Source organism: Salvelinus fontinalis, chromosome 21, assembly GCF_029448725.1.
Source record: "Salvelinus fontinalis isolate EN_2023a chromosome 21, ASM2944872v1, whole genome shotgun sequence".
In the NCBI taxonomy this organism is placed as follows: Eukaryota; Metazoa; Chordata; class Actinopteri; order Salmoniformes; family Salmonidae; genus Salvelinus; species Salvelinus fontinalis.
In genome coordinates, this window is record NC_074685.1 from 39,295,394 (window position 1) to 39,307,116 (window position 11,723).

The following is an 11,723-nucleotide window of genomic DNA, read 5'->3' on the forward strand; positions in this document are numbered from 1 at the left end:
CAGCCTTCCTCTACAGTAGGTATTCCCAAAGTGTGTGTGGGGGGGGGGGGGGGGGGGGGGGGGGTACGCGCAATGCCGTCGGGAGTACACCAAATGTAAAAAAAATCTCATTAAAAAAATATATATTATTATTATTTTAATTTAATTTTCTTCACATTTTCAAACAGTATATTTATATTTTCAAATGGGTCTATACATTTGTGTGTTTTTTTAATCCTCGGCTGAGTAGCCACATTTCACTGCCAAAAGTAAAATTAAACCATCTAGTGTTCAGCGAAATAACAACAATGTCAAATACAGGTAGCCTAGTCAAATAATGAACATCCAATCACATTAACCGTTACTCTCTCGCGGGAAATCTTCACTCTTGCGCAGATATTTAGAAACGAAACATCAGAATTTGAAAAATAAACCAAGGGGAGTTTTTTGAGTGAGAATATAAATGACTTTCGAGAAGTAAGTCATGTATAAAAGCAACAGATACCATTAATAAAAGGGGCTAGAAGCATCTTATATGGTGAGCTACCGAGTGGCTAGGACAGGCAAGTCCCATACTATTTTGAAACAATTACTGCTTCGCATACAAGCCAATTGATTATATGCATTAAAGCTGGATGAGTCAACAGACGTGGCGGGCCTGGCACAGCTCCCGGTATACTGTATGTCCGTTACGTTGGGGGGTCAATTAAGGAAGACATCCTCTTTCTGTGCCCTGGTCGTATAAGAGCTCGTTGTCACTTCCCCGAGCCGGGTTGTGACAAAAACTCACACTCATTCTTATGTTTAATAAATGTATCGTATAGTGTGTGTGCGGCAGGCTTACAATGATGGTAAACTGCTCACTGAGCCTGTACTTTGTCAAGGTTTTTCTACGGTTTTGATCAGTAACCATGGTCAGCTCTAGGTATTGCGGAGCTTGGTCACGATATGAGAGGGGGTCACTGAATTTGAGTTAATTCATTTTAGTTTCCATTCCAATTGCTCTTTTTTGAGTTTTTATTATTAGTGGATATTGGCCTGCGTGCATTGTTTGTGGTTTTCCTCTGGAAATGTAGGAGAATCTTACAGAACTCTGCATGCAGGGTTTCAATGGGGTGTTTGTCCCATTGGGTGAAATCCTGTTTTGCAAGTGGACCCCACACCTCACTGCCATGAAGTGCAATTGGTTCAACGTCACATTCAATTAGCCACATTTTAATAGGTGTTTCAATTTGAATTCGTTTTTTTGATGATGTAGAATGCCCTGCGTGCTTTCTCTCTCATTCATTGCATCATTAAGGTGTCCAATTGAGCTCATTTTTAAACCTAAGTAATTGTATTCTGTGCAGTGCCAATTGAGAACTTTGGTCTAATTCCCTGAGATCTGGATCTTCTCTGTAAAATCATTATTTTAGTATTTTTGAGGTTTACTGCCAGGGCCCAGGTCTGGCAGTACTGCACTAGCAGGTCCAGGCTCTGCTGTAGGCCATGTGCTGTGGGTGACAGCAGGCATAGGTAATTTGCGAAGAGTAGGCGTTTAACCTCTGAATTGTGGAGACTAACACCAGGTGCCTGAGGATTTTTCTAGAATAGTGGCCAATTCGTTGATGTAAATATTGAAGAGTGCAGGGTTCAGATTGCAACCCTGGCGAAGGCCCCGCCCCTGGTTAAAGAATTGTTATTTTTTGCCAGTTTTGCCAGTATACATTGATTTAATTATGTCATATGTTTTACCCCTTACACCACTTTCAATAACTTTGTAGAACAGTCCTGTATGCCAAATAGAATCAAATGCTTTTTGGAAGTCGATAAAGCAAGCGTACATTTTGGTATTATTTTGGCAGACATGTGTGTGTAGGGTGTAAATATGATCAGTTGTGCGATGTTTTGGTATGAATCCAATTTGGCTTTTACTCAAGACATTGTGCTTATTAAGGAAGTTTAGAACTCTTACATTGATAATACTACAGAAAACCTTCCCCAGGTTACTGTTCACACAAATGCCTCTGTAATTGTTAGGGTCAAATTTGTCTCTGTTCTTAAAGATTGGGGTTATGAGTCCACAATTCCAGATGTCAGGGAAATAACCTACACTCAGGATCAAATTAAACAATTTTAATATAGCCAATTGACGTTTTGCACTAGTGAATTTGAGCATCTCATTTAGGATGCCATCAGGTCTGCATGCTTTTTTAAATTTGAGAGCCTGAAGTTTCTTATAGAGCTCCTGGTCAGTAATTGGGGAGTCCAACATATTTTTATTGCCCTTTATAGCTTTTTCTAATCCATTCAACTTCTCATGAATTTGGCATTGTTTTGTGTTTGCATCAATTTGAACAGGGTTGTAGAGTGTTTTAAAATGTGTTGTCCATATGTCACCATTTTGTATCGCTAATCCCTCTTGTTTAGATTTTTTGGGGGGGGTTCCAATTTTGACAGAAGTTGTGTTTATGGATTCCTCAATTAGTGCCAGCTGCTTGCTGTTGTGCTGTGCTTTTTTGGTTCTGAGTGTACGTTTATAGAGTCTCACAGTAATGAAAGCGTTAATTCACCATTATTTGGGTCTCTGTGCTTATGGTTTGATATTGTTCTAAGTTTTTTCCATATCATTTTACAATCTGCATCAAACCAGTTGTCTTTTTTGTTTAGTTAAAAAATATATATATTTCAGTTCTTTTGCTGTTTGCCTGAATATATTGTTGATGTTTTTTACTGCTAGATTGATGCCTTCTTTACTATGAGTGGATGTGCTACCCAGAAAGTTATCTAAGAGTGTTTGGATAGTAGGCTGTCATTGTTCAGTGTTCTTAACTGACTTGTCTAGTTAAATAAAGGTTAAATAAAAAAACAAAAACATATATTTTGGTTACTGGTTGCTTTCTGGTATTCTTCTGTGCTGTTTTTCTCCATCTGTATGAATTTCTGATGTTGTACAGCTTACTGGGCTGTGAATGTGTGGTTGTTTACCTGGCTGTGATCAGACAGAGGTGTTAGCGGCTTGACGGTGAATGAGCTGAGAGAGAAAGGGTAAATTACTATAATCATGTAGTCTACTGTGCTGTGGCCAAGAGGTGAGCAATAGGTGAATCTCCCCAAAGAGTTCCCCCGTAACCTACCATTGGCAAAGTACAGACCCAGGCTTTGACAGAGCTGCAACATATCCCTTCAGTTTTTGTTGACGGTGCTGTCACTGTTGTTTCTATGGGGGAGATTAAGGCAGTTAGAAACAGTATGGCCTGTAATAAAGCTGTCCCCTCGTGTGGTTGTTTGATCAGGTAGTGTTCCTGTGTGTGCATTTGTGTCCCCACAGATCAGCACCTTTCCCTGGGCCTGGAAAGGGCATGTCTCTTGGATCATCACATAATTGGCATATATATTTCTCTTACAGAATTTCCACGTGGGCGAGGATATTGGAAATTTAATCAAAGTCTACTAGATGATAAATTGTTTAGAACTAGGACAGAAGATTTTATAACTGACTTTTTCAGACATAACATAGGTACAGCAGATCCCCTTATTGTATGGGACACTTTTAAGTGTGCCTTTAGAGGCCATGCAATTCAGTACTCATCTATAAAACAAAAGCAATTTAGATCAAAAGAGTCCATATTAACAAAGGAAATTGAAGGACTAACAGTACAGTTAGATAGCAATAAAAACGGTACCATAGAGGCACAGAATAATTTAGAGGAAAAACAAAAAGAAATGGAGGAACTTATTCAAGAAAGATCCAGTGTAATATATTATAAAAATAAAGCGAACTGGATGGAATATGGGGAAAAATGCACCAAATTCTTTTTCAATCTTCAATATAGAAATGCTACCAAAAAAAATGTATTAAAACTTGTGACAAATGATGGAGTCACGCATGATTCACCAAATGATATTTTGAAAGAGGAAGTAAAGTACTTTAAGAATATGTTTTCGTTTCAGGCTCCTCCATCTCCACTAACTGAAACTAATTGTATGGATTTTTTTCCTATTAATAATGTAAAATTAACATCTGAACAGAAAGACTCATGTGAAGGCCAAATTACAGAGGAGGAACTGCTTGTTGCAATTGGGGCCTTTAAAGATGGGAAAACTCCAGGGCTGGATGGCATACCAGTGGAAGTATACAAAACGTTTTTTGATATACTCAAAGGACCTTTATTAACTTGTTTTAACCACTCCTATATAAATGGTAGATTATCAGACACACAACAAGAAGGTCTGATATCGTTATTACTGAAACAGGACCCAAGTGGTATATATAAAGATCCAGTCCAATTAAAAAATTGGAGACCTCTTACACTTCAGTGTTGTGATGCAAAAATCCTAGCAAAATGCTTGGCGCATAGAATAAAAAAAGTTTTGTCAGATATTATTCATCCTAATCAGACAGGTTTTTTACATGGACGATACATTGGAGATAATATAAGGCAAGTACTGGAAACAATAGAACACTATGAGATATCGGGGACACCAGGCCTGGTTTTCATAGCTGATTTTGAAAAGGCTTTTGATAAAGTACGACTGGAGTTTATATATAAATGCCTAGAATATTTCAATTTTGGGGAATCTCTTATAAAATGGGTTAAAATTATGTATAGTAAACCTAGGTGTAAAATAGTAAATAATGGCTACATCTCAGAAAGTTTTAAACTATCTAGAGGAGTAAAACAAGGTTGTCCACTATCGGCATATCTATTTATTATTGCCATCGAAATGTTAGCTGTTAAAATTAGATCAAACATTAATATTAAAGGATTAGAAATCCATGGCTTAAAAACTAAGGTGTCATTGTACGCTGATGATTCATGTTTTCTTTTAAAACCACAACTAGAGTCTCTCCAGGGCCTCATAGAGGATCTAGATACCTTTGCTATCCTCTCTGGATTAAAACCAAATTATGATAAATGTACCATATTACGTATTGGATCACTAAAAAATACACATTTTATATTGCCATGTAGTTTACCAATTAAATGGTCTGACGGAGATGTGGACATACTCGGTATAAAAATCCCAAAAGAAAGAAATGATCTCACTCCAATAAATTTTTATAGAAAGTTAGCAAAAATAGATAAGATCTTGCTACCATGGAAAGGAAAATACCTGTCTATTTGTGGAAAAATCACCCTAATTAACTCTTTAGTCATATCACAGTTTACCTATTTGCTTATGGTTTTGCCTACACCTAGTGACCTGTTTTTTAAATTATATGAACAAAAAATATTCAATTTTATTTGGAACGGCAAGCCAGATAAAATTAAAAGGGCCTATTTATATAACGAATATGAATTCGGAGGGCAGAAATTATTAAATATTAAAGCATTAGACCTCTCACTAAAGGCATCGGTCATACAAAAGTTATACTTAAATCCAAACTGGTTCTCTAGTAAACTGGTACGAATGTCTCATCCTATGTTCAAGAAGGGCCTTTTTCCCTTTATTCAGATTACACCTGCTCATTTTCGGTTGTTTGAAAAGGAAATGATCTCCAAAATATCCTTATTCTTTAAACAAGCCTTAGAAAGTTGGTTGCAATTTCAGTTTAATCCACCTGAAAGGACGGAACAAATAGTACAACAAATATTGTGGTTAAATTCAAATATAATAATTGATAAAAAAACTGTATTTATCGAAGAAATGTTTAAAAAAGGTATAATTTTTGTGAATGATATCATAAATAGGACTGGTGGAGTTATGTCACACATGCAGCTAACACAGACATATGGAAAAGTCTGCTCTACCCAAAATTACAACCAATTAATTGCAGCATTACCACAAAAATGGAAGAGGCAAGTAGAAGGGGAAAAAAGTAAGGAACTTGTATGTCGGCCCTGTATTAAAGAACAAAAATGGTTAAAGAAAAGTGTGATAAATAAAAACATATACCAATTTCATTTAAGGACCAAAAAACTAACAGCTGTGCCATACAAATTGCAAAATAGTTGGGAAGAGATTTTCGATGTACCCATTCCATGGCACATGGTTTATGAATTGATACGCAAAACAACGCCGGATTCAAAACTTCGAATTTTTCAATATAAATTACTGTACAAAATTCTTGCAACTAATAGAATGTTATATATATGGGGTATACAATCTTCCCAGCTCTGCAGATTCTGTTGTGAGGAGGCAGAGTCATTAGATCATTTATTTTGGTATTGTCCATATGTAGCTCGTTTTTGGTCACAGGTCCAGGAATGGCTGAAGAATTGCAACATTTGCCTAAAACTAACGCTACAGATAGCAATACTGGGGGATTTGAAAAGCCATAGTCAATCAATCAATAATATAATAATTATTTTGGCAAAGATGTTTATTTTTAATTTACAATCTGTAGAAGCTATGAGAATAGGAAGGTTCAGGTCTTTTGTGAAGCATCACAGCACAGTTGAGAAATGTATGGCAAATAGAAATCCGAAATGGATGATGTTGGAAGATAGATGGGAGGGGTTGGGTGGAGCTGAAGGGTGGGAATAATAACAAGATAAACAATATAGGGCATACGGGATCTGTGAAATGTGTATAGGTGCGGAGCTTTTGTGAAATAGCACAGTTACAAGTGGAAATAAAATTGGATGGACAACAGAAATAGAGGAAGGACTAAGAACAAATAAGAGAGAACTATTGTAAAGTGGACTGTGTCTGTAAGATAGGTATAAGATGTAGAAATTGAAGGTAAAAGCAGAAGTGTTTATAAGTTTACTCCAATTGGGGGATTGGTGGTAGGGTCGCGGGGAATAATAATAAAGGCATATTCTTTAAAAAAGTATGTATGTCTATATAGGTATGTGTATGTATATATGTGTATATGTATGCATACGTATATGGATATATATATTTACCCAAAAAAATATGGGGGAATGGAAATGATGCAGACAATTACATTGGAAGCAACATTCTTTCCGCAATACTAAGCTGATCCACCCCCCCCAAAAAAAAAAAAAAAAAAAAAAAAAGGGCATGTCTCTTCCTCAAGGGTAGGGAATATCTCCTCTGAGCAATATGGGGATTCTGAGAGGGGGATATATATTGCGAAAAGGATATTTTTCTGCCAGTACAAGTCATTTTTTCAGTTTTAACCAAATGTGATATTTACCAATTTTGAGGGTATCAATTACATTTTGTAGTTCCGATTTGTACCAAATGATCCTCCAGAGTCTCTGCCTCTATTATTAACAGAGCTGTGTTTCTGTGACGGCACAATTACCTCTCTGTAGCCTGTGGGGCATGGAGTGACAATGTCTGTCTTACACCATGTCTCCTGCAGAATGATGACGTCAACATCTTATAAGATTTTATTTTTTTAACTCCAGGGATGTTCCGCATGAAGGCGATTTCATGCTGCAAAGAGAAAGAATAGCACAGTCATAAATACAGTAACCACTACGTTGTTAAGAGTGAGATAAACAAGATCTCTCTCTCTCTCTCCCCCCCAGCGAAAGGGCCAGGCATGGGACATGGGATAAGCCAAGGGCATGGCATGTTGTGCGTTAGGACTGTCAGGTTGTCTCTCTGTGTCAAACACACAGCAGATAGGATATTAGGCTGCAATGGCGGCAAAGTTAAATACAGGGGATGTGTCTGAAATGGCACACTATTCCCTATATAGTGCACTACTTTTGACCAGGGCCCATTCGGCTCTGGTCAAAAGTAGTGCACTATGTAGGCAATAGGGGTGCTCTTTGGGACGCAGACAGGGTCAGGGAGAGGAGGGTTTAGCTATCAGTGAATATTTCATATTGACACCAGCAATTACCTGGAGGTTATTTCTATAAGGGTTAAATCGACTTACTGTATCTCAACACCTTGTCTACGCTACTACTTCTGCTTGTCTGTTTTTGAGTGATGGGGAGCTCTATTCAATCTGTATTGCTGAAGCATTACAGATTGGGTGATAACAATTTAAGGACAATTTACGATTGAATCGACATATGCAGCGTAGATTATTGAAAAACTAGGTAAATATACTGAACAAAAATATAAACCCAGCCTCTCGAGTGGCGCAGCGATCAATGGCACTGCATCGCAGTGCTTAAGGCGTCACTACAGACCCGCGTTCGATCGCAGGCTGTGTCGCAGCTGGCCGCGACCGGGAGACCCACGAGGCGGCGCACAATTGGACCAGCTTCGTACGGGTTTGGCCAGCTGGGATGTCCTTGTCCAAATTTATTTGCATCTCTGTTAGTGAGCATTTCTCCTTTGCCAAGATAATCCATCCACCTGACAGGTGTGGCATATTAAGAAGATGATTAAACAGCATGATCTGTCACGCCCTGAACATAGTAAGCCGTTTTTTCTCTGTGTTGGTTGGGGCGTGATGGTGATTTGGGTGGGTTATCTAGGTGTATTTGTATGTCTATGGTGGCCTGATATGGTTCCCAATCAGAGGCAGCTGTTTATCGTTGTCTCTGATCGGGGATCATATTTAGGCAGCCATTTCCCTTTTGCGTTTGTGGGATCTTGTCTATGTTTAGTTGCCTGTCTGCACTATTTGTATAGCGTCACGTTTCGTTCGTCAATTTTGTTGTTTTTGTTCAGTGTTCATTCATTAAAAGAGAATGTACGCATACCACGCTGTGCCTTGGTCTCACTCATACGACGACCGTGACATGATCATTACACAAGTGCACTTTGTGCTGGGGACAATAAAAGGTCACACTAAAATGAGCAGTTTTTTCACACAACACAATGCTACAGCTGTCTCAAGTTTTAAAGGGGAGCTTTCTACTGTATCCCAACACCTTGTCTACAGCTACTACTTCTGCTTGTTTGTTTTTGAGTGATGAGGAGTGCAATCTAGTTAAATTGGCATGCTGACTGCAGGAATGGCCGCCAGAGCTTTTGCCAGAGAATGTTATGTTAATTTCTCTACCATAAGCCGCCTCTAACGTCGTTTTTGGCAGTACATCCAACCGGCCTCACAACCACGGACCATGTGTAACCACGCCAGCACAGGACCTCCACGTTCGGCTTCTTCACATCCGGGATTATTTGTGACCAGCCACCCGGACAGCTGATGAAACTCTGTGTTTGCACAACCATAGAATTTTTGCACAAACTGTCAAAAACCGTCTCAGGGAAGCTCATCTGCATGCTCTTCATCTTTACCAGGGTTTTGACCTGATGGCAGTTCTGCGTCGTAACCGACTTCAGTGGGCAAATGCTCCCATTAGATGGTCACTAGCATGCTGGAAAAGTGTGCTCTTCACGGATAAATCCTGGTTTCAACTGTACCGGGCAGATGGCAGACAGCTTGTATGGTGTTGTGTGGGCGAACGGTTTGCTGATGTCAACGTTGTAAACAGAGGGCCCCATGGTGGCGGTGGGGTTATGGTGTGGGCAGGTATAAGCTACGGACAACGAACACAATTACATTTCATTGATGGCAATTTGAATGCACAGAGATACCGTGACGAGATCCTGAGGCCCATTGTTGTGCCATTCATCCGCCGCCATCACCTCATGTTTCAGCATGATAATGCACGGCCTCATGATACAAGGATCTGAACACAATTCCTGGAAGCTGAACATGTCCCAGTTCTTCCCTGGCCTGCATACTCACCAGACATGTCACCTTTTAAGCATGTTTGTGATACTCTGGAACGACATGTACGACAGCGTGCTCCAGTTCCAGCCAGGATCCAGCAACTTTGCACAGCCATTGAAGAGGAGTGGGACAACATTTCACAGGCCGCAATCAACAGCCTGATCACCTCTATGTGAAGGAGAAGTGTCGCGTTGCATGTGGCAAATGGGGGTCACACCAGATACTGACTGGTTTTCTGATCCACACCGCTATCTTTTCTGTGACCAACAGATGCATATCTGTATTCTCAGTCATGCGAAATCCATAGATTACAGCCTAATTAAATCAATTTACTGATTTCCTTATATGAACCGAAACTCAGTAAAATCTTTGAAATTGTTGCATGTTGCATTTATGTTTTTGTTCAGGGTATGCAATCTGAAATGACTTTTTAATTAAATGAGTATTTAAATAAGCACATACTGTATATTTGAGACAAGGAGAACACTGTATTATCCCTCGATCGTGTACTGCTTACTATAGAATTTTGTAGTATACTGTAGAATGCTATACTACACACTAGTATCCTCGATCGTGTACTGCTTACTATAGAATTGTGTAGTATACTGCATCGCAGTGCTAGACTCGTCACTACAGACTGGTTCAATCCCGGGCTGTATCACAACCGGCCGTGATCGGGAGTCCCATAGGGCGGCGCACAATTGTCCCAGCGTCGTCCGGGTTAGGGGAGGGTTTGACCGAGGTAGGCCGTAATTGTAAATAAGAATTTGTTCTTAACTGACTTGCCAAGTTAAAAAAAGGTTAAACATGTTTTTAAAGTATCCCACCATGGTATAAAATACTATAGTTGACTTAATATAGAATTATGCAGTTCACTGTAGTAAACTGTAGAATACTATACTAAACACTGTATTGAGAAACCTACATGCCAAGTATTGTTCCCCAGAGATTATAGACAAGATCATTTCTGAACCAATCCTTACAAGTTATGGAAAATGTGCTCTTTTAATATTTCTCCAGTAGATTTTCTCAAGGAGAAAGCCCCCACTTCTATGTCAAAGATAATAAAAACTATAGTAAATACTACAGTAATGGTCACAAAAACACTACAGTAAATACTACAGTATACCACAGTGAATACTACAGTATACCACAGTAATGTCCGCAAAAACACTACCTCAGATGCACCCTCAGACTGGAGAGACACTACCACCACCACCACTAGTGTCCTTAGTAAACAAACCATTTTCATAGAAGGGTATGCAGGTACAGGTATCGTCCACAGGAGGGCGTAGGGTGTCCCTCCCTGTCTGGCTGGAGGAGAGGAGAGCAGACAGGCAAGCAGAGAGGCAGCTGCAGGCCGTTAGGGGAGGGGAGGACAGTGGCTGGGGGCTAGATGGCTAGGGACCCCGGCCTCCTCCCTCAGTGGGAATGGTAGCTGCCCACAGCCACAGAGTGGCACGTCCCTAACAAAGACAGGCAGAGTCCATCAAAAAGACACAAAGAGCCTTCAGCCACACACACACGCCCCCCTCCAAACCCCACTAACGACCAGCGACCAGCTATGCAGCCGGGACCAGACAAAGACCCGGATCCTGTGTTTCTCCTTCTCCAGACAGAGGCTACACACGTACAATGTTACTGTACATAGATCCAGCACATCTTTATTTAATCCTGAGCTGAGATGTTTTTTCTGTTTGTTTTTTTCAAAAGTGAAAGACATAAGTGGAATCCAAGACTTGTATCACAAATGGATGGTCTCTGGCACATGCTGTATGCTGTTTCTGCACCTGTGAACACTCCTGTACGGTATGGTGGTGTTCCTTACATAGTGATTGTCATCCATCAGCTGGCCTGACAGTAGACGGCTAAGCAGTGATCATACTGAGGAGCTTTTCTCTTCTGCCCTCTGCACCATGTCAGTCAACCTACAGAAGACATGAGCATTAAGACCCTGTCTAAATCTACAGTCCCGTAATGCTTACCAAGCCCCTTAAGCAGTACAATACACAACTGTACAGGACAAAAAGCATGAGTAGAAAGATGTGGGGAGAGAGAGAGAGATAGATTTCCATTTCCATCTTCTGTCAGGCTCAAAAGGAATAGAAAGCACCAACATGGATGATGTTACCAAGCTGTAGTAAGATCCATAATACCAATATAGATTGGTAGAGTGAGAGAGAGCGTGACAATGAGCCAGAGA

At 39.9% G+C, this 11,723-nt stretch overlaps 1 non-coding gene across 1 annotated transcript; it reads left to right on the top strand.

The window, feature by feature from the left end:
* Nucleotides 1–10,513: 10,513 nt before the first annotated feature.
* On the top strand, nt 10,514–10,566 carry LOC129819246 (U7 small nuclear RNA). The gene has a single exon (XR_008754077.1). It is a non-coding gene; the product is annotated as a U7 small nuclear RNA (small nuclear RNA).
* The last annotated feature ends 1,157 nt before the right edge of the window (nt 10,567–11,723 follow it).